This window comes from Panulirus ornatus, chromosome 67, assembly GCF_036320965.1.
Source record: "Panulirus ornatus isolate Po-2019 chromosome 67, ASM3632096v1, whole genome shotgun sequence".
NCBI lineage: Eukaryota > Metazoa > Arthropoda > Malacostraca > Decapoda > Palinuridae > Panulirus > Panulirus ornatus.
Window position 1 is genome coordinate 7,781,683 of NC_092290.1, and position 23,561 is coordinate 7,805,243.

Here is a 23,561-nt window from a genome sequence, read left to right on the forward strand (position 1 = left end):
CTCTATGCCCCTGTAATTGCCTTTGGCGGCTCCAAAGGGGATTTAAACTTAACCGTTAATTTCTCTTTTTATTTTTGGAAGACATCATGCAACTGTATTGGACTTTGGCACCCCTAAACGGTCTTTTAAGAAACTTTTAATTTGTCTCTTTCCCTTTAGATGCCATATTCCCTGTAAAGGCCTTTGAAGACGCCAAAGGGGATTTAGATTAATCCTTCAATTTTCCTCTAAATTTTTGATGCCTCACGCAATTCTCTTGCCCTTTGGCATCCCCAAAGTGGCATTAAAGTAAGCTTTCCAAATGTTTCTTTCCCTTTTGATGCCTCTATGCCCCTGTAATTGCCTTTGGCGGCTCCAAAGGGATTTAAACTTAACAGTTAATTTTCTTTTTATTTTTGGATGCACATGCAACTGTATTGGACTTTGGCACCCCTAAACGGTCTTTTAAGGAAACTTTTAATTTGTCTCTTTCCTTAGATGCCATTTTCCCCTGTAAAGGCCTTTGAAGACGCCAAAGGGGATTTAGATTAATCCTTCAATTTTCCTCTAAATTTTTGGATGCCTCACCGCAATTCTCTTGCCCTTTGGCATCCCCAAAGTGGCATTAAAGTAAGCTTTCCAAATGTTTCTTTCCCTTTTGATGCCTCTATGCCCCTGTAATTGCCTTTGGCGGCTCCAAAGGGGATTTAAAGTAAACAGTTAATTTGTCTTTTTATTTTTGGATGCCACCATGCAACTGTATTGGACCTTTGGCACCCCTAAACGGTCTTTTAAGTAAACTTTTAAATTGTCTCTCTCCCTTCAGATGCCAGTATTCCCCTGTAAAGGCCTTTGAAGACGCCAAAGGGGATTTAGATTAATCCTTCAATTTTCCTCTAAATTTTTGGATGCCTCACCGCAATTCTCTTGCCCTTTGGCATCCCCAAAGTGGCATTAAAGTAAGCTTTCCAAATGTTTCTTTCCCTTTTGATGCCTCTATGCCCCTGTAATTGCCTTTGGCGGCTCCAAAGGGGATTTAAACTTAACGTTAATTTCTATTTTTATTTTTGGAAGACATCATGCAAATGTATTGGACTTTGGCACCCCTAAATGGTCTTTTAAGGAAACTTTTAATTTGTCTCTTTCCCTTTAGATGCCATTATTCCCCTGTAAAGGCCTTTGAAGACGCCAAAGGGGATTTAGATTAATCCTTCAATTTTCCTCTAAATTTTTGGATGCCTCACCGCAATTCTCTTGCCCTTTAGCCTCCCCAAAGTAGCATTAAAGTAAGCTTTCTAAATGTTTCTTTCCCTTTTGATGCCTCTATGCCCCTGTAATTGCCTTTGGCGACTCCAAAGGGGATTTAAAGTGAACCGTTATTTCTGTCTTTTTATTTTTAGATGACATCATGCAACTGTATTGGACTTTGGCACCTCTAAACAGGTCTTTTAAGTAAACTTTTAATTTGTCTCTTTCCCTTCAGATGCCAGTATTCCCCTGTAAAGGCCTTTGAAGACGCCAAAGGGGATTTAGATTAATCCTTCAATTTTCCTCTAAATTTTTGGATGCCTCACCGCAATTCTCTTGCCCTTTGGCATCCCCAAAGTGGCATTAAAGTAAGCTTTCCAAATGTTTCTTTCCCTTTTGATGCCTCTATGCACCTGTAATTGCCTTTGGCGGCTCCAAAGGGGATTTAAAGTAAACCGTTAATTTCTCTTTTTATTTTTGGATGACATCATGCAACTGTATTGGACTTTGGCACCCCTAAACGGTCTTTTAAGTAAACTTTTAAATTGTCTCTTTCCCTTCAGATGCCAGTATTCCCCTGTAAAGGCCTTTGAAGACGCCAAAGGGGATTTAGATTAATCCTTCAATTTTCCTCTAAATTTTTGGATGCCTCACCGCAATTCTCTTGCCCTTTGGCATCCCCAAAGTGGCATTAAAGTAAGCTTTCCAAATGTTTCTTTCCCTTTTGATGCCTCTATGCCCCTGTAATTGCCTTTGGCGGCTCCAAAGGGGATTTAAAGTAAACCGTTAATTTGTTGTTTTATTTTTGGATGCCACCATGCAACTGTATTGGACCTTGGCACCCCTAAACGGTCTTTTAAGTAAACTTTTAATTGTCTCTTTCCCTTCAGATGTCAGTATTCCCCTGTAAAGGCCTTTGAAGACGCCAAAGGGGATTTAGATTAATCCTTCAATTTTCCTCTAAATTTTAGGATGCCTCACCGCAATTCTCTTGCCGTTTGGCATCCCCGAAGTGGCATTAAAGTAAGCTTTCCAAATGTTTCTTTCCCTTTTGATGCCTCTATGCCCCTGTAATTGCCTTTCGCGGCTCCAAAGGGGATTTAAACTTAACCATTAATTTCTCTTTTTATTTTTGGAAGACATCATGCAAGTGTATTGGATTTTGGCACCCCTAAACGGTCTTTTAAGTAAACTTTTAATTTGTCTCTTTCCCTTTAGATGCCATTATTCCTCTGTAAAGGCCTTTGAAGACGCCAAAGGGGATTTAGACTAATCCTTCAATTTTCCTCTAAATGTTTGGATGCCTCACCGCAATTCTCTTGCCCTTTAGCTTCCCCAAAGTGGCATTAAAGTAAGCTTTCAAAATGTTTCTTTCCCTTTTGATGCCTCTATGCCCCTGTAATTGCCTTTGGCGGCTCCAAAGTGGATTTAAAACAAACATTTAATTTGTCTTTATTTTTGGATGCCAACCTGCAACTGTATTGGTCTTTGGCACCCCCAAAGGATCTTTTAAGTAAATTTTCAATTTGTCTTTTACCCTTTAGATGCCTCTAATCCCCTGTAAAACCTTTGAAGACGCCAAAGGGGATTTATATTAAACCTTCAATTTCTCTCTATATTTTTGGATGCCTCCACGCGACTCTCTTGCCATTTGACACCCCCAAAGTGGCATTAAAGTAAACTTTCCATTTGTTTCTTTGCTTTTGGATGTCTGTATGCCCCTGTAATATCCTTTGGCTCCGCCGAAGGGGATTTAAATTTAGCCTTTAATATGTCTTTATGTTTTTCGATGCCACCACACCACTCTATTGGACTTTGGCACCCCCAAAGTGTCTTTTAAGTAAACTTTCAATTTGTCTATATCCCTTCAGATGGCACTTTTCCCTTGAAAAGGCCTTTGGTGACGCCAAAGGGGATTTATATTAAACCTTTAATTTCCCTCAATATTTTGGGATGCCTCCCCCGCCACTCTCTTAACCTTTAGCACCCCCAAAAGGGACGTTAAACTAAACGTTCCTTTTGTTTCTTTGCTTGTGGATGCCTCTATGCCCCTGTAATTGCCTTTGGCGCCGCCAAAGGGGATTTGAATTAAACTTTTGATTTGTCTTTTATATTTTGGATGCCACCATGCCACTGTATTGGACTTTGGCACCCCCAAAGGGTCTTTTAAGTAAACTTTTAAATTGTCTCTTTCCCTTTAGATACCACTATTCCCCTGTAACGGCCTTTGAAGACGCCAAAGGGGATTTAGATTAATCCTTCAATTTTCCTCTAAATTTTTGGATGCCTCCACGCAATTCTCTTGCCCTTTGGCATCCCCAAAGTGGCATTAAAGAAAACTCTCCATTTGTTTCTTTGCTTTTGGATGCCTCTATGCCCCTGTAATTGCCTTTGGTGCCGCCAAAGGGGATTTGAATTAAACTTTTGATTTGTCTTTTAATTTTTGTATGCCACCATGCAACTGTATTGAACTTTGGCACCCCTAAAGGGTCTTTTAAGTAAACTTTTAAATTGTCTCTTTCCCTTCAGATGCCACTATTCCCCTGTAAAGGCCTTTGAAGACGCCAAAGGGGATTTAGATCTCTTCAACGCCTCCTCTCCTGCTGCATAACCTCGGCACCTTCCTCCTGTAGAAGTTCCAGGGGACAATCTTTCCTCCTGGACTCCTGCCCCAGAGCCATGAGGCACTTTACCTCACCACTCTTGCATTGCCACCAGCACCACAGGACTCCTAACTCGCCTCAACTCACCTCATCTAACCCTGCACCACTTACAGCATCTCGCCCCGAGCTGCTGTACCTTTCTCTTTTCCCACTAAAGCATTTGTGTGTTCTCCACATTTCCCAAGTGTGATCCTCAGTCAGAAATCACAGCAAAGGACACATTCGACATTCAAGAATATCCATTAATCTAGTGACTCTCAGAATGACTGAGAGAGAGAGAGAGAGAGAGCTGGACATAGTTCACACATTGACATTTGCCATCCTTCCATCCTCAACCCGACATTCCCCTTGCCCTGCTGTTGTCATAATACCTCCTTTCCACTCACCCAGCTGCATCTTACAACTACAAAATAATGTCTATCCTCTTGTCTCTTGCATTCTACAGCCACCATTGATAAAATTTGACCAGACCTTCTGCCACTCTCCCATACCTTACCAGCACTAGCTGCCCATCCAACAGAAGCCTTTACCTCACCGTTGCCCTAATGTTCATCAAAAAGAAAGGGTCGAGTTAGGGAATAGCATAGTACTATTGTTTTGTGGCACATATGTCCAGCAAATCTCTTTGACAGCGACTCATGGATGTCTCAAATACATTAGCCTCATGTGACCCAGGTAGACTTTCCCACTGGTCGCTGACCCCAACCTTTAAATTGGGAGGTCAACCCCCTCCTCACATCATGACTTCCACCAATCAACGGCTTTTTCGTGACACCCCATTGGCCATTGGCATTGACCTAGGCTGCCACTAGTCCAACACCATGACCCGTGAGCATAACAACATTGACACCAACACCAAAAGAGTACTGGTAGTCCCAATCTTGCCATCTGGAGCAGTCGACAAGTCTACTGGCTCTGAGACGCGTATTTCCCAACTCCTTCCTCTGCTAACAAGGGGACAAAGCAACCTTTTCCTCTGCTAACAAGAGGACAATCACAACCTTTTCCTCTGCTAACAAGGGGACAATCACAACCTTTTCCTCTGCTAACAAGAGGACAAAGCAACCTTTTCCTCTGCTAACAAGAGGACAATCACAACCTTTTCCTCTGCTAACAAGAGGACAAAGCAACCTTTTCCTCTGCTAACAAGGGGACAATCACAACCTTTTCCTCTGCTAACAAGAGGACAATCACAACCTTTTCCTCTGCTAACAAGGGGACAATCACAACCTTTTCCTCTGCTAACAAGGGGACATTCACAACCTTTTCTGTCACCTAACACTTGCAATGGTTACAGTAAACTCTAGTACACCTCCTCCAGTACAACTCAACCAAGTGCTTACTCCCTCCCTGTAGTTTCCCTTTTCTCGTTCTGTCCCTATTCAATGCTTTCAAAACTCCTTTTTTCCCCTATACCTTCCCTCGACCACAACTGAACAATTGGTCTGGAATATCTTAACGAAACTGAACTTGAGTAAATGGAGAGTAAAGTGGTAAAACTCAACCAAGTGCTTACTGCCTCCCACACGATAAAGGAACAAGAAAGCCTTTCCCTGTACTTTCCCTTTTCTCACTCTGTCCCTATTCAATGCTTTCAAAACTCCTTTTTTTCCCCCCTATACCTTCCCTCGACCACAACTGAACAAGAGGTCTAGAATATTTTGACGAAACTGAACTTGAGTAGATGGAGAGTAAAGTGATTGGGACATTGTGAAAGAATGCTTTGATATTAATATTATCCAGAGGGAAATAAAGTTTCAGGAATATATCTGTGTTTCAAGGACTTAAGAGGAGTCCAAAGTGTATAGTCTACTTGTTAAAATAGATGAAGAAAGTATTCAAATCAACTGCTCATAACTTAGGGCCAAAATTAGAGGAAGAGATAGAGGGGGTCTAGAAGAAGGCAAGGTAGATGATACCAGGATGATAGCCGAGCTACAGTGAGAGATAAGAGGCCATAAATGTGTCCACTAGGGATGAGAGACGAGTAAAGGGTAACTTGATCAGAATCTTTAAGGCTTCTAACCCAGTTTAATAAACAGCGTACAGCCTTATCATGAACTTTTATAAAAAAAAATGATATAAATAATCTAGACAAGTAATTATCTAGTAAGAAGAGTGTATGGATGGAATAAATTGAGTTATGAAACTGTGAAAGAGGACAGCACCAAGGAATTTGGCTCGTGCGAAGACATTACTTGTCATAAACTAATACATAAGCAGAGACGCAATTACAGATTGTTTATTTACTTTAACAAAAACATTATTGACATCGTTTTATGAAATATGTTTAGAGTATTGAGAACAGCGGAGGGATACGACTGCCAATCATCTTTATCTACAATGGTAGGATAGTAAATGCCTTAATAAGAGACGAAAGCTAAATAACCCATATAAAGGACTTTTTATCATTTTCCTTATAATGAATAAATTGTAGAATATTGATAGATACATTTTGAAGGTTTCTTATATCATTGTAATATATAAATAAAGAAATAATTTAGGCTCGTTGTTCAAGGCCAGCTGACCCAAACATAACAACACACGCTGGCTGGCCGGAGAATTTCATCCCCTTCTCAAAATGACCAAGGTAATGGATCTATTTTCCAGTTTCTTAACACAAATTACATTACATGGCGAGTGATGTTATGTATAGGTAGTAAGTGAACTAAAGCCATAGGCTATTAAAGAAATGTAGATGTCGTGGTTTTCTGTCTTTGCATCTTGACGAGGCACCGTTCTTCCATGGCCCTTATAAAGTGATCGGGCATAACCACACGTCACCCAGCGCAATCAAGTTGAGTTCTAATTTGTATCCATTTCGCTCATCCAGGTCCAAATCCACCCTAAACTAACCGCTCGTAGGTAAATGAGCCTGTGAATGTAGACTTGGAATAAGGGCCCCCAAGTGCGACCGGCACCTCATAGTAAACAGTCGCCACACAGGACAAAGTCGATAGTAAACAGTCACCACTCAGTACAAAGTCGATAGTAAACAGTCACCACACAGGACAAAGTCGATAGTAAACAGCCACCACTCAGTACAAAGTCGATAGTAAACAGTCACCACTCAGTACAAAGTCGATAGTAAACAGTCACCACTCAGGACAAAGTCGATAGTAAACAGTCACCACACAGGACAAAGTCGATAGTAAACAGTCACCACTCAGTACAAAGTCGATAGTAAACAGTCACCACTCAGTACAAAGTCGATAGTAAACAGTCACCACTCAGTACAAAGTTGATAGTAAACAGTCACCACTCAGTACAAAGTTGATAGTAAACAGTCACCACTCAGTACAAAGTTGATAGTAAACAGTCACCACACAGTCTAATACCTATGGGGATCCATGGAGGGCCAATGCTGACTGTAACTAAACCTTGAGGTTAGTTCGTTATTTTGGCTTTATGCCATAGTTGACGTCAAGTTTCATCCCTCGAGCGAGAAATTTCTTCACACCTTCCGGTTTTATTGTTCTAAGACTAAGTCTCTCTGGTACTGTCTATGTTGCCCAATGCGGACTGAAAAACCTCATGTAGACAGACATGAAAGTTTACTATTGTCTTGGTTGATGCTGATGGTTCTGACTGGCCGCTGTCCTCAGCTTCATTAGTACCATTCGACCCCCATTGGATTTAGGCCACCACCTGATAACCTTACAAATATTAATGAAATACATTTACTTGATGGTGTTGCTACATTGTACAGCTTTGGATTATTGGTGCCGTGAATCTAATGTGTGAAACGTAGTACCTCACTCTTTTGTAATGATAGACCTTATAAACACGCAACAGAACTAACGTATGGAAGTGGAAGAAAAGCATGTCAGTTAGCTGTTAATTCCCAGTGCAAGTGTTTTAGAAGGGTATTGATGAAACATAGTGACATAGATTAATGGATTGATAATGAATATGTAATAGTGGGGAGGGCGATGAAGATTATGGAAAATGTGGGGATAAAGTAAATGAAACATTTCCACATAGCTTCAGAAGCACTAGAGATATGTGGAACTGAACAGACTTGTTCTTGATATATATATCATCAAAACATTATATATACAATAAGGTGGCACCATTGCCTGAGGAAATGTCAACAACATGTTGCTTTAAATGCGTGCTGTTATGTTACCATTATGGTACCACCACAAATTTCTTATTTGCCCCTGATTAAGTTCAGGCCTATATCACATGTTTCTTGGTTGCTTTATTATTCTTTTATGATTTTCCTTCATTTCATAAGGAAGAAATAGTTTCTCAACTTTATTCGATTGCTATTTAAGATGCCTATCAGTTTGTGAGACCATATTGTTGATGATTGGCTGTAAAATAAATTTGCCAAACATTGTTTTACCAGCTCCTTAGAACATTACTAAGGCATACACTGTTTTTTCCGTTACTTTTTTTCATTGAATATGACATATTTCGTGATCTTATCACATCAAGCAAAATCTATAAAATCTTCACCTAATTTCACATAGCAGCTAATATTTATCATAATTTTAATGTTTTCCAGTCATATGTGATTGTTTGGGTTTCATGTTTATATTCAGTTGCTGGAAAGCTGAGCACTGTGTGTATTTGCTTCCACATTAACCCATCCCAGCGACCATAACCACAGGAAGTTACTCATTTAGCTGCGCATTGAAAGTGGCTTTGGATATTGAGTGATTTTGTTCTTCACTGCTACATAAACTTTAGAAAAGACAGTAAGAGTTACAGTGTGTGATTTGGAGCATTACTTGAGTGTTTTATTTTCAAAATCATTTATTTATTTATTTATTTTGCTTTGTCGCTGTCTCCCGCTTTAGCAAGGTAGCACAAGGAAACAGACGAAAGAATGCCCAACCCACCCACATGCACATGTATATACATACACATCCACACACGTACATATACATACCTATACATCTCAATGTACACATATATATACACACACAGACATATACATATATACACATGTACATAATTCATACTGTCTGCCTTTATTTGCTCCCATCGCCACCTTGCCACACATGGAATAACAACCCCCTCCCCCCTCATGTGTGCGAGGTAGCGCTAGGAAAAGACACCAAAGGCCCCATTCGTTCACACTCAGTCTCTAGCTGTCATGTAATAATGCACCGAAACCACAGCTCCCTTTCCACATCCAGGCCCCACAGAACTTTCCATGGTTTACCCCAGACACTTCACATGCCCTGGTTCAATCCATTGACAGCACGTCGACCCCGGTATACCACATCGTTCCAATTTACTCTATTCCTTGCACGCCTTTCACCCTCCTGCATGTTCAGGCCCCGATCACTCAAAATCTTTTTCACTCCATCTTTCCACCTCCAATTTGGTCTCCCACTTCTCCTCGTTCCCTCCACCTCTGACACATATATCCTCTTGGTCAATCTTTCCTCACTCATTCTCTCCATGTGACCAAACCATTTCAAAACACCCTCTTCTGCTCTCTCAACCACACTCTTTTTATTTCCACACATCTCTCTTACCCTTACATTACTTACTCGATCAAACCACCTCACACCACATATTGCCCTCAAACATCTCATTTCCAGCACATCCACCCTCCTGCGCACAACTCTATCCATAGCCCATGCCTCGCAACCATACAACATTGTTGGAACCACTATTCCTTCAAACATACCCATTTTTGCTTTTCGAGATAATGTTTTTGACTTCCAAACATTCTTCAAGCTCCCAGAATTTTCGCCCCCTCCCCCACCCTATGATTCACTTCCGCTTCCATGGTTCCATCCGCTGCCAGATCCACTCCCATATATCTAAAACACTTTACTTCCTCCAGTTTTTCTCCATTCAAACTTACCTCCCAATTGACTTGACCTTCAACCCTGCTGTACCTAATAACATTGCTCTTATTCACATTTACTCTTAACTTTCTTCTTTCACACACTTTACCAAACTCAGTCACCAGCTTCTGCAGTTTCTTACATGAATCAGCCACCAGCGCTCTATCATCAGCGAACAACAACTGACACACTTCCCAAGCTCTCTCATCCACAACAGACTGCATACTTGCTCCTCTTTCCAAAACTCTTGCATTCACCTCCCTAACAACCCTATCCATAAACAAATTAAACAACCATGGAGACATCACACACCCCTGCCGCAAACCTACATTCACTGAGAACCAATCACTTTCCTCTCTTCCTACACGTACACATGCCTTACATCCTCAATAAAAACTTTTCACTGCTTCTAACAACCTGCCTCCCACACCATATATTCTTAAAACCTTCCACAGAGCATCTCTATCAACTCTATCATATGCCTTCTCCAGATCCATAAATGCTACATACAAATCCATTTGCTTTTCTAAGTATTTCTCACATACATTCTTCAAAGCAAACACCTGATCCACACATCCTCTACCACTTCTGAAACCACACTGCTCTTCCCGAATCTGATGCTCTGTACATGCCTTCACCCTCTCAATCAATACCCTCCCATATAATTTCCCAGGAATACTCAACAAACTTATACCTCTGTAATTTGAGCACTCACTCTTATCCCCTTTGCCTTTGTACAATGGCACTATGCAAGCATTCCGCCAATCCTCAGGCACCTCACCATGAATCATACATATATTAAATAACCTTACCAACCAGTCAACAATACAGTCACCCCCTTTTTCAATAAATTCCACTGCAATACCATCCAAACTGAAGCCTTGCCAGCTTTCATCTTCCGTGAAGCTTTTACTACATCTTCTCTATTTACCAAATCATTTTCCCGAACCCTCTCACTTTGCACACCACCTCGACCAAAACACCCTATATCTGCCACTCTATCATCAAACACATTTAACAAACCTTCAAAATACTCACTCCTTCTCCTTCTCACATCACTACTACTTGTTATCACCTCCCCATTAGCCCCCTTCACTGAAGTTCCCATTTGCTCCCTTGTCTTACGCACTTTATTTACCTCCTTCCAAAACACCTTTTTATTCTCCCTGAAATTTAATGATACTCTCTCACCCCAACTCTCATTTGCCCTCTTTTTCACCTCTTGCACCTTTCTCTTGACCTCCTGCCTCTTTCTTTTATACCTCTCCCACTCATTTGCATTTTTTCCCTGCAAAAATCGTCCAAATGCCTCTCTCTTCTCTTTCACTAATAATCTTACTTCTTCATCCCACCACTCACTACCTATTCTAATCAACCCACCTCCCACGCTTCTCATGCCACAAGCATCTTTTGCGCAAGCCATCACTGCTTCCCTAAATATTGTTCCAACAGTACAGAATTGCACCTTAATCTTGTGCATCATGACAAGTCCTTTTAAAAGAAATATGATATAATTGCCTGCTACAAAAGCAACAAATAATACAAATATGTCATATAATGAAAATATAACTTCCATATAAACTGAAATGATTATCATTACATCTGTAACATATCTTGAAATCTTAGAGAAATTGGAGAACAAATATTTTTTGTTATTGATGTTTTCAGATTCTCTTCAAGAAATGAGAATGTGATTAGGTTTGTCCTGATTTTTTTCAGCTTTTCAAAGAATTGAAATGAAATATGGTTTAAATGCAGTTCTTTATGTAGGGCTACAAAATTAACGATATTTTTTATTGTGACATACGCACATGAAAGAAATTATCTACACGTCAGTAAGTAATCTTCATGCATTTCTTCAGGTGACTGCATGCTGCAGCCTTTTTCTTGCTGGTAAGGTAGAGGAAACACCCAAGAAATGCAGAGACATAATGAAGACTGCCAAAAGCCTCATGGATGAAGTGACGTGAGCTGAGTTTGGCACTGATCCACGTGAGGAGGTAAGATAACTTGGATTTAGTACCTTATTGGAGATGTCAGATAAACCCAGGGTAGGCCTCACACTACTGTTAAGTTGTTATGAGTGCCCTTAGCCAATAGAGCACTGATTGGCACCACTTTCACTGAAGTGGCACTGATCCAAGTGAAGAGGTAAGATAACTTGGATTTAGTGCCTTATTGGAGATGTCAGATAAAGCTAGGGTAGGCCTCACACTACTGTTAAGTTGTTATGAGTGCCTTCAACCAATATAGCACTGACTGGCACCACTTTCACTGAAGTGGCATTGATCCACGTGAGGAGGTAAGATAACTTGGATTTAGTGCCTTATTGGAGATGTCAGATAAAGCCAGGGTAGGCCTCACACTACTGTTAAGTTGTTATGAGTGCCTTCAGCCAATATAGCACTGATTGGCACCACTTTCACTGAAGAGGCGCTGATCCACGTGAGGAGGTAAGATAACTTGGATTTAGTGCCTTATTGGAGATGTCAGATAAAGCCAGGGTAGGCCTCACACTACTGTTAAGTTGTTATGAGTGCCCTCAGCCAATAGAGCACTGATTGGCACCACTTTCACTGAAGTGGCACTGATCCACGTGAGGAGGTAAGATAACTTGGATTTAGTGCCTTATTGGAGATGTCAGATAAAGCCAGGGTAGGCCTCACACTACTCCTAAGTTGTTATAAGTGTCTTTAGCCATTATAGCACTGATTGGCACCACTTTCACTGCTGTCACCTCCTGCCACCTAGACCTCTCATTACCAAGTGGGAGTCTGGCAGCCCAGGTGCATCAAGCCCACCCAGGTTTGAACAAACCAATGCTAGAACAGCTTTATCCCCTCTTTTAAGAAAATCTTCAGTAGATAATAGACTGCACCCCTAGTTTTTGTATAGGCTGTTTAGTACACAATTAGTTTATTTATTTATTTATTTTGCTTTGTTGTTGTCTCCCGCGTTAGCGAGGTAGCACAAGGAAACAGACAAAAGAATGGCCCGACCCACCCACGTGCACATGTATATACATACACGTCCACACACGCAAATATACATACCTATACATCTCAACATATACATATATATACACACACAGACATATACATGTATACACATGTACGTAATTCATACTGTCTGCCTTTATTCATTCCCATCGCCACCCCGCCACACATGAAATAACAACCCCTTCCCCTCTCATGTGCGCGAGGTAGCGCTGGGAAAAGACAACAAAGGCCACACTAGTTCACGCTCAGTCTGTACCTGTCTTGTAATAATGCACCGAAACGACAGTTCCCTTTCCACATCCAGGCCCCACACAACTTTCCATGGTTTACCCCAGACACTTCACATTCCCTGGTTCAATCCATTGACAGCACGTCAACCCTGGTATACCACATGGTTCCAATTCACTCTATTCCTTGCACACCTTTCACCCTGCTGCATGTTCAGGCCCCGGTCACTCAAAATCTTTTTCACTCCATCTTTCCACCTCCAATTTGGTCTCCCACTTCTCCTTGTTCCCTTCACCTCTGTCACATATATCCTCTTGGTCAATCTTTCTTCACTCATTCTCTCCATGTGACCAAACCATTTCAAAACACCCTTTTCTGCTCTCTCAACCACACTCTTTTTATTACCACACATCTCTCTTACCCTATTATTACTTACTCAATCAAACCACCTCACGCCACATATTGTCCTCAAACATCTCATTTCCATTACATCCACCCTCCTCCGCACAACTCTATCCATAGCCCATGCCTCGCAACCATATAACATTGTTAGAACCACTATTCCTTCAAACATACCCATTTTTGCTTTCCGAGATAATGTTCTCGACTTCCACACATTCTTCAATGCTCCCAGAACTTTCGCCCCCTGCCCCACCCTATGATTCACTTCCGCTTCCATGGTTCCATCCTCTGCCAGATCCACTCCCAGATATCTAAAACACTTCACTTCCTCCAGTTTTTCTCCATTCAAACTTACCTCTCAATTGACTTGACCCTCAACCCTACTGTACCTAATAACCTTGCTCTTATTCACATTTACTCTTAACTTTCTTCTTTCACACACTTTACCAAACTCAGTCACCAGCTTCTGCAGTTTCTCACATGAATCAGCCACTAGCGCTGTATCATCAGCGAACAACAACTGACTCACTTCCCAAGCTCTCTCATCCCCAACAGACTTCATGCTTGTCCCTCTTTCCAAAACTCTTGCATTCACCTCCCTAACAACCCCATCCATAAACAAATTAAACAACCATGGAGACATCACACACCCTTGCTGCAAACCTACATTCACTGAGAACCAGTCACTTTCCTCTCTTCCTACACGTACACATGCCTTACATCCTCGATAAAAACTTTTCACTGCTTCTAACAACTTGCCTCCCACACCATATATTCTTAATACCTTCCACAGAGCACCTCTATCAACTCTATCATATGCCTTCTCCAGATCCATAAATGCTACATACAAATCCTTGCTGCAAACCTACATTCACTGAGAACCAGTCACTTTCCTCTCTTCCTACACGTACGCATGCCTTACATCCTCGATAAAAACTTTTCACTGCTTCTAACAACTTGCCTCCCACACCATATATTCTTAATACCTTCCACAGAGCACCTCTATCAACTCTATCATATGCCTTCTCCAGATCCATAAATGCTACATACAAATCCATTTGCTTTTCTAAGTATTTCTCACATACATTCTTCAAAGCAAACACCTGATCCACACATCCTCTACCACTTCTGAAACCACACTGCTCTTCCCCAATCTGATGCTCTGTACATGCCTTCACCCTCTCAATCAATACCCTTCCATATAATTTCCCAGGAATACTCAACAAACTTATACCTCTGTAATTTGAGCACTCACTCTTATCCCCTTTGCCTTTGTACAATGGCACTATGCACGCATTCCGCCAATCCTCAGGCACCTCACCATGAGTCATACATACATTGAATAACCTTACCAACCAGTCAACAATACAGTCACCCCCTTTTTTTAATAGATTCCACTGCAATACCATCCAAACCTGCTGCCTTGCCTGCTTTCATCTTCCGCAAAGCTTTTACTACCTCTTCTCTCTAATTTATATAGTACTCAAAAAGTCAATGGTGTGAGTAGGATATTGAAGTAAGAAATATTTGGAGTGTTAGGGAGGTACAGTGATGTATTGCGGTTAATTGGTATTGAAGGCAATGTAAAAAATGTATAATAGCTTTATTAGTTGTATAGTAGGTGTATTACATTGGTAATATTAAGTTGAATGAATGAATGATGTCAAAAATATATGAAGAACTGGAAGTGGGTCTTTTTAAGATGATAATGTAGCACATAAGATTTTTTATCAGTAATTGATTTAATTGATTCCTCGCGTGTTGTAGAAAGCGACTAGAGGGGACGGGAGCGGGGGGCCAGAAATCCTCCCCTCCTTGTATTAACTTTCTAAAATGGGAAACAGAAGAAGGAGTCACGCGGGGAGTGCTCATCCTCCTCGAAGGCTCAGAGTGGGGTGCCTAAATGTGTGTGGATGTAACCAAGATGTGAAAAAAGGAGAGATAGGTAGTATGTTTGAGGAAAGGAACCTGGATGTTTTGGCTCTGAGTGAAACGAAGCTCAAGGGTAAAGGGGAAGAGTGGTTTGGGAATGTCTGGGGAGTAAAGTCAGGGGTTAGTGAGAGGACAAGAGCAAGGGAAGGAGTAGCAATACTCCTGAAACAGGAGTTGTGGGAGTATGTGATAGAGTGTAAGAAAGTAAATTCTCGATTAATATGGGTAAAACTGAAAGTTGATGGAGAGAGGTGGGTGATTATTGGTGCATATGCACCTGGGCATGAGAAGAAAGATCAAGAGAGGCAAGTGTTTTGGGAGCAGCTGAATGAGTGTGTTAGTGGTTTTGATGCACGAGACCGGGTCATAGTGATGGGTGATTTGAATGCAAAGGTGAGTAATGTGGCAGTTGAGGGAATAATTGGTATACATGGGGTGTTCAGTGTTGTAAATGGAAATGGTGAAGAGCTTGTAGATTTATGATTGGGAATACCTGGTTTAAAAAGCGAGATATACATAAGTATACTTATGTAAGTAGGAGAGATGGCCAGAGAGCGTTATTGGATTACGTGTTAATTGACAGGCGTGCGAAAGAGAGACTTTTGGATGTTAATGTGCTGAGAGGTGCAACTGGAGGGATGTCTGATCATTATCTTGTGGAGGCTAAGGTGAAGATTTGTATGGGTTTTCAGAAAAGAAGAGTGAATGTTGGGGTGAAGAGGTTGGTGAGAGTAAGTGAGCTTGAGAAGGAGACCTGTGTGAGGAAGTACCAGGAGAGACTGAGTACAGAATGGAAAAAGGTGAGAACAATGGAAGTAAGGGGAGTGGGGGAGGAATGGGATGTATTTAGGGAATCAGTGATGGATTGCGCAAAAGATGCTTGTGGCATGAGAAGAGTGGGAGGTGGGTTGATTAGAAAGGGTAGTGAGTGGTGGGATGAAGAAGTAAGAGTATTAGTGAAAGAGAAGAGAGAGGCATTTGGACGATTTTTGCAGGGAAAAAATGCAATTGAGTGGGAGATGTATAAAAGAAAGAGACAGGAGGTCAAGAGAAAGGTGCAAGAGGTGAAAAAAAGGGCAAATGAGAGTTGGGGTGAGAGAGTATCATTAAATTTTAGGGAGAATAAAAAGATGTTCTGGAAGGAGGTAAATGAAGTGCGTAAGACAAGGGAGCAAATGGGAACTTCGGTGAAGGGCGCAAGTGGGGAGGTGATAACAAGTAGTGGTGATGTGAGAAGGAGATGGAGTGAGTATTTTGAAGGTTTGTTGAATGTGTTTGATGATAGAGTGGCAGATATAGGGTGTTTTGGTCGAGGTGGTGTGCAAAGTGAGAGGGTTAGGGAAAATGATTTGGTAAACAGAGAAGAGGTAGTGAAAGCTTTGCAGAAAATGAAAGCCGGCAAGGCAGCGGGTTTGGATGGTATTGCAGTGGAATTTATTAAAAAAGGGGGTGACTGTATTGTTGACTGGTTGGTAAGGTTATTTAATGTATGTATGACTCATGGTGAGGTGCCTGAGGATTGGCGGAATGCGTGCATAGTGCCATTGTACAAAGGCAAAGGGGATAAGAGTGAGTGCTCAAATTACAGAGGTATAAGTTTGTTGAGTATTCCTGGTAAATTATATGGGAGGGTATTGATTGAGAGGGTGAAGGCATGTACAGAGCATCAGATTGGGGAAGAGCAGTGTGGTTTCAGAAGTGGTAGAGGATGTGTGGATCAGGTGTTTGCTTTGAAGAATGTATGTGAGAAATACTTAGAAAAGCAAATGGATTTGTATGTAGCATTTATGGATCTGGAGAAGGCATATGATAGAGTTGATAGAGATGCTCTGTGGAAGGTATTAAGAATATATTGTGTGGGAGGAAAGTTGTTAGAAGCAGTGAAAAGTTTTTATCGAGGATGTAAGGCATGTGTATGTGTAGGAAGAGAGGAAAGTGATTGGTTCTCAGTGAATGTAGGTTTGCGGCAGGGGTGTGTGATGTCTCCATGGTTGTTTAATTTGTTTATGGATGGGGTTGTTAGGGAGGTAAATGCAAGAGTTTTGGAAAGAGGGGCAAGTATGAAGTCTGTTGGGGATGAGAGAGCTTGGGAAGTGAGTCAGTTGTTGTTCGCTGATGATACAGCGCTAGTGGCTGATTCATGTGAGAAACTGCAGAAGCTGGTGACTGAGTTTGGAAAAGTGTGTGGAAGAAGAAAGTTAAGAGTAAATGTGAATAAGAGCAAGGTTATTAGGTACAGTAGGGTTGAGGGTCAAGTCAATTGGGAGGTGAGTTTGAATGGAGAAAAACTGGAGGAAGTAAAGTGTTTTAGATATCTGGGAGTGGATCTGGCAGCGGATGGAACCATGGAAGCGGAAGTGGATCATAGGGTGGGGGAGGGGGCGAAAATCCTGGGGGCCTTGAAGAATGTGTGGAAGTCGAGAACATTATCTCGGAAAGCAAAAATGGGTATGTTTGAAGGAATAGTGGTTCCAACAATGTTGTATGGTTGCGAGGCGTGGGCTATGGATAGAGTTGTGCGCAGGAGGATGGATGTGCTGGAAATGAGATGTTTGAGGACAATGTGTGGTGTGAGGTGGTTTGATCGAGTGAGTAACGTAAGGATAAGAGAGATGTGTGGAAATAAAAAGAGCGTGGTTGAGAGAGCAGAAGAGGGTGTTTTGAAGTGGTTTGGGCACATGGAGAGGATGAGTGAGGAAAGATTGACCAAGAGGATATATGTGTCGGAGGTGGAGGGAACAAGGAGAAGAGGGAGACCAAATTGGAGGTGGAAAGATGGAGTGAAAAAGATTTTGTGTGATTGGGGCCTGAACATGCAGGAGGGTGAAAGGAGGGCAAGGAATAGAGTGAATTGGAGCGATGTGGTATACCGGGGTTGACGTGCTGTCAGTGGATTGAAGCAGGGCATGTGAAGCGTCTGGGGTAAACCATGGAAAGCTGTGTAGGTATGTATATTTGCGTGTGTGGACGTATGTATATACATGTGTATGGGGGGGGGGGGTTTGGGCCATTTCTTTCGTCTGTTTCCTTGCGCTACCTCGCAAACGCGGGAGACAGCGACAAAGTATAATAAAATAAAATAATAAATTGATTTAGATGTGTAGAGGAAGTGATTTTACGGTGGTATTGGGGTGTGTTTTTGAGAGTGTCTTAACAGATGGAGAAAGTATATGGAAGTGTTAATTGTTGTGAAAGATCCGAGTGATGGGTGATATTAGTGAGGGCTGTGTAAAATATGGGTTAAGATTTGGTTTGTGATGTAAAATTAGGTAAAATAGTTGTATTGAATGAAGATGAGCTTTTGAAATTTGACCTAAGTTAACATTCGTGGTGGCAAGTGCCAAAATTGACATGTTTATATATATTATTATTATTTTGCTGTGTCGCTGTCTCCTGCATTAGTGAGGTAGCGCAAGGAAACAGACGAAAGAATGGCCCAACCCACCCACATACACATGTATATACATACACGTCCACACACGCAAATATACATACCTCAAGCAGGTATTCCCAATCACCAGTCCTTTTTCAGCACATAAATCTACAAGCAATTGTGGGAAATTGATGTTCAAAACCATTTGAATTTTTGTGATTCAGAAACTTTTAGAATCTACACATTGTTTTATGAGAAATAGTAGGCAAGACTAAGAAGGAGAGTTACTGGAAAGTTACTGGTTGAGAAAACAACAAGAATCTTTAGGTGAGGGTATATTTAGAGAGAAATCAGTTAGGGAAAGAAGTGGGTGATTTTATAGAAGGGGACCAGTTGAAGTACAGAAGGTAGGGATGATGAGTCGAATGAAAGATACTACTCGATTTATTTGCTGTGAGGAGTTCAGAGGAAAATGTCATTTAGGATGTATCTAAAAACATGGAAGTCATTATAAGAATTCCTTTTTGATGTGATTTATTTTCCCCATTTTTAGGAACCTGTGATTTGGAAGAAGGAGAGAGGCTAGTCACAACATTTGACCCCCAGAAAGCTTACTCCAAAGTCAAACTGGCATGGCATGTTCCGTAAGTGAGGACTGACATATCTTCGAGTCATCGTAAACAACAAAATATGAAAAATGTTTTCATCTCATTTTCACCAGCCTACACCTTTATTTTGTTAGACATCTGATGTTATCACTCTTGACATCTTCTGAAGTTAGATCACTTATCTTCCTGTGTTCATCATGAGTGCCATTTCCCCATTCCTTACCTGATAGATTAATAAAGGGTAAAATATCTTTTTTTTGTTAAAGGCACCAGTCATGGACAAAAGTCCCCATCAAGGCTAGGCCTTAATTGAGATATATAGAGAATTGTGAAATGGAAAAAGAAAAGACAAGGAAAAGTATTTATGAATTTTGGAGGACATGAAAGACTTGTCTTGTGAAATATGCCAGGCCATAGTTATTGGGAAAGACTTGAGAAGGTAGAGTTCCAAAGCTTTGACATGTAGGGAAAGAAACAGGTATCAAAACTGCCCGCTGTTTAGTTACCAATGGCCACGCAGTAATCATGTGACACAACAGCTTGCCTAGTATTGGGAGGTCTCACTGGTGGTGGGGGCATACAAGCAGCCAGCTCTTAGGAGCAAAAACTTAAGTAATACCTGTAGAAGAGGGAGAGTGAACTAACATTGCAGCATAGGGCAGTTATAAGCTAGACCACTTTCGACAAGTCTGTCAAGTAAGGATCCAGAGCTAGAACCATTCCAAATGTGAGAGCAGTACTCCATACAAAGATGAGTCAATCCCTTTTAAAGATGGAGCAACTGTTCAGTAGAAAAGAAGTTTCGACATTAAAACAGGACACCCAGTTTCTTAGAGGCAGACTTAGCTATTCCTGTAATGTGGGGTTTCTAAGAGAGAGTTGATGTTACAGTAATACCAGGTACAGATGTCCCCTGACTTACAATTTTTCAACTTTATGATGATGCGATAGCAATACACATTCAGCATCAACTTTACTTTGAATTTTGATCTTTTCCCAGTCCAGTGATATGAGATGTGATACTTTCATGGTGCTGTTCAGCAGTAGTGAGCCACAGCTTTATTTCTGTGGATTTTTGTTTACATAGTGTAGACAGTCTCACATTCATAGCAGAATGGCCTATGCTGAATATTTCCCAGACATGTATTCCCAGGATATATCCGTGTTTTATTACCACAACAGAGAACAGCGCCATATAAGAATATGTATGCAGGTCTGTAATCTTCTAGACATTTGACTCATACTTGAACTTTTCATCTCTTGTCACACCTCATTCATCCATACCTTTCAGCATTTCATTTTTGAGCCTTACCATATTTTTTGATGTCTGTCATCCTGTATTTATGATTGATAATTAGTCTATTATGCTGGTATTTATTTGTTGACTTTTAGACAATGTTATTCTTTTCAGAAAAGTGATAGAACCCTGTCTGTCCGCAAGTACATCGAGTTCTGTGAATGACAAACCACCGGAATCTTCCTCTGACAAAGAAAAGGTGACACCACCAAGTGCAAGTAGTGACAGCCAGACTAGTGGTGCAGATGACCCAGGTGTAGGTTCAAATGAGAAAAAGGACGCAGAACCCAAAACCAAAGACAGTGTTCCTAAAGAAGAGGTTGAAGAAAAATGGTCTCAAGAGAGAATGATGAATCTATCAAGAAAATTTAATCTGGATCTTGCTCCTAAGGTATGTAGGAGAAAGTAGGTGACTGTGCTGCTTTAGTATTAAACTGAAGATAAGCACACACTGTCATGAGCACCTTTGAACAATGTTTGGCAATGTTGAACAAAAGTTTTTCACTGTGAAATTAGAATTGACTGGGAGTGTAAGGCCAGCCATATAGTACTTTCTCAGTTTCATGCAGAGTAGAAATACTTTTTTTATGCATAGAATTTAGCTCTCCATTGATAATATTTCTAAAATCTTTAATCACTCCACTCCACTCCACTCCACGTTCACCTAAAGGCTTTAGTTATTCCCAATTTGGAAGAGTGAGGAGTGACCTGATTACAGCCTTTAATTTTTTTAAGTGGATCAAAGACATGGACAGTGAACAGTTCGAGAGATATAGGGGTAGAGCAACCAGAGGACAGTTTGAAAATTAAGCTAAAAACTTGTTAAAAGAGTAGATAGCTCTCCCAGATAACAATCTCTCTTTCCTCACATTCTCTAGTGCTCCCAGAGCCTTTATCCCCTTACCCACCAAGTGACTCTCTTCCACTTTTATGGACCCATTTGCTGCCATGTACACTCCCAACTATCTAAAACATTTCACTTTTTCTAAATTTTCTCTGATCAAACACACCACAGCTAACCTGTCCCTCGTCTCTGCTGAACCAAATAAGCTTGCTTATATACACATATACTCTCAACTTCCTCTCACCCATCCTTCCTAACTCAGTCATTAACTTTTGCAGTTTCATACTTGAATCTGCCACCATTGTTGTATCATTAGCAAACAGCAATTAACTCACTTTCCAAGCCCTCTCATTCCCTAGACTGCATCCTCACCCCTCTAAGACTTTCACATTTGCCTCCCTCACAACACCATCCATAAATCAATAACCATGGAGACATTACACACCCCTTCTGCAGACTAACCTTCACTTGGAACAATTCACTCTCCTCTCATCCTACTTGTACTCATGCATTACACACAAACATTTATTTATATTAACCATTCTGTATGTGCAGTTTGATGTGAAAATAATGGTCAAGACTGAAGTTGCTTACAGTTCAAATAGAAAAGTATCTAAACTCATTACTTACTTTTTTCATGTGTCGTTCACAATGATTTAAAAGAGAAGGAGTAATTCTCATATCATCTTCCCTTACAGTTGCTGTTCTCCCGAGGCCCTCTAGTTGAGCTTCTCATCTCCTCAAATGTTGCCAGGTAGGTATCCCCATTACTCATGTTCTTATGATGCCAAGAAACAGACGAAGAATGGCCCATCCACCCACAGACACATGTATATACATGAATGCCCATACATGGACATATACATATATACACATTTATATATACATATGTGCTTGCCTTCATCCTTGCCCATCACTATCCTGGGTAGTGCCAGGAAAACACCAAATCATAGCTCCCTTTCCACCTCCAGGCCCCACAAAACTTTCCATGGTTTACCCCAGACGCTTCAGATGCCCTGGTTCAATCCATTGACAGCACTTTGACCCCGGTTTACCAATTTGTTTCAATTCACTCTATTCCTTGCATGCTTTTCACCCTCGTGCATGTTCAGGCCCCGATCGCTCAAAATCTTTTTCATTCTATCCTTCCACCTCTAGTTTGGTCTCCCACTTCGACTTGTTCCCTCCACTTCTGATACATATGTCCTCTTTGTCAATCTTTCCTCACTCATTCTCTCCATGTGGCCAAACCATTTCAAAACACCCTCTTCTGCTCTCACAACCACACTCTTTTTATTGTGGAGACAAATTCTTTCATTGTAGATAAGTAAACTTTAAGTACTACCTGTCACCATGAGCACCTTAGTAAGACGGGAGATGCACAACTGATACTACATTTCATTTTTGTGTGCAGCATCCTGGAAGTAGAAGACCCAGTCTTAGGAATAGCAATCATAAGTGCAATACCCTGGAAGTAGAAGACCCAATCTTTGTAAAAATGATCTCACTACCATAGCCAGGAGGTGGAAGAAACACTCTCAGGAACAGTTATCATACAATACTTGATATGCCATTGCCAGGAAGTGGAAGACATACTTAGGAATAGTGATCATACAGTGCTTGATATTGAATATGTGGTAGGGGAAGAAATAATAGGAAAATATCAAACCCCTGAATGAGAGAGAAACATGGTTGTTATACAGAAGTGCACAAAATTTGTAGACATGAAAATGAAGTGCTTTCATCGGTATGGAACAGTGTTGCAAAGGGTTTTGTGTAATCCACAATGATGGAGTCAGGTTCTTTAATCGGTATGGAACAGTGTTTCAAAGGGTTTTGTGTAATCCGCAGTGATGGAGTCAGTGAATGAGTACAATAAAAGGAAGAAGGCAGAGAGAATTAGAATTGAGTTTGTTGTGGTTTATAAAAGATGTCAGAAAGGTAAAGAAATTTGATATTTTTTGGTGAAGTCACAGGTTCCTCCTCAGTCTGATTCTCTGTGCATGCCACCTCCCTCTCAATCACAACCCTTCCTTACTACTTACCATGAACACTTAACAGACTTATTTCCTCTTCAGTCACTCATATTTATATGTTTCCTTTTTCTTTATATAGTGGCACTATACATGCTGTCTGCCAATCCTCAGGCACCTCACCATGATCTGTACATATACT

The 23,561-nt window shown here is 41.0% G+C and overlaps 1 protein-coding gene and 1 pseudogene across 1 annotated transcript in view; one reads left to right on the forward strand and one right to left on the reverse strand.

Annotated features, from left to right (window-relative positions):
- Positions 1–23,561, reverse strand: part of LOC139747206 (uncharacterized) — a 155,319-nt gene that overhangs the window by 38,933 nt on the left and 92,825 nt on the right. The window lies entirely within an intron of this gene.
- Positions 6,389–23,561, forward strand: part of LOC139747204 (rab proteins geranylgeranyltransferase component A 1-like) — a 127,057-nt pseudogene continuing 109,884 nt past the window's right edge.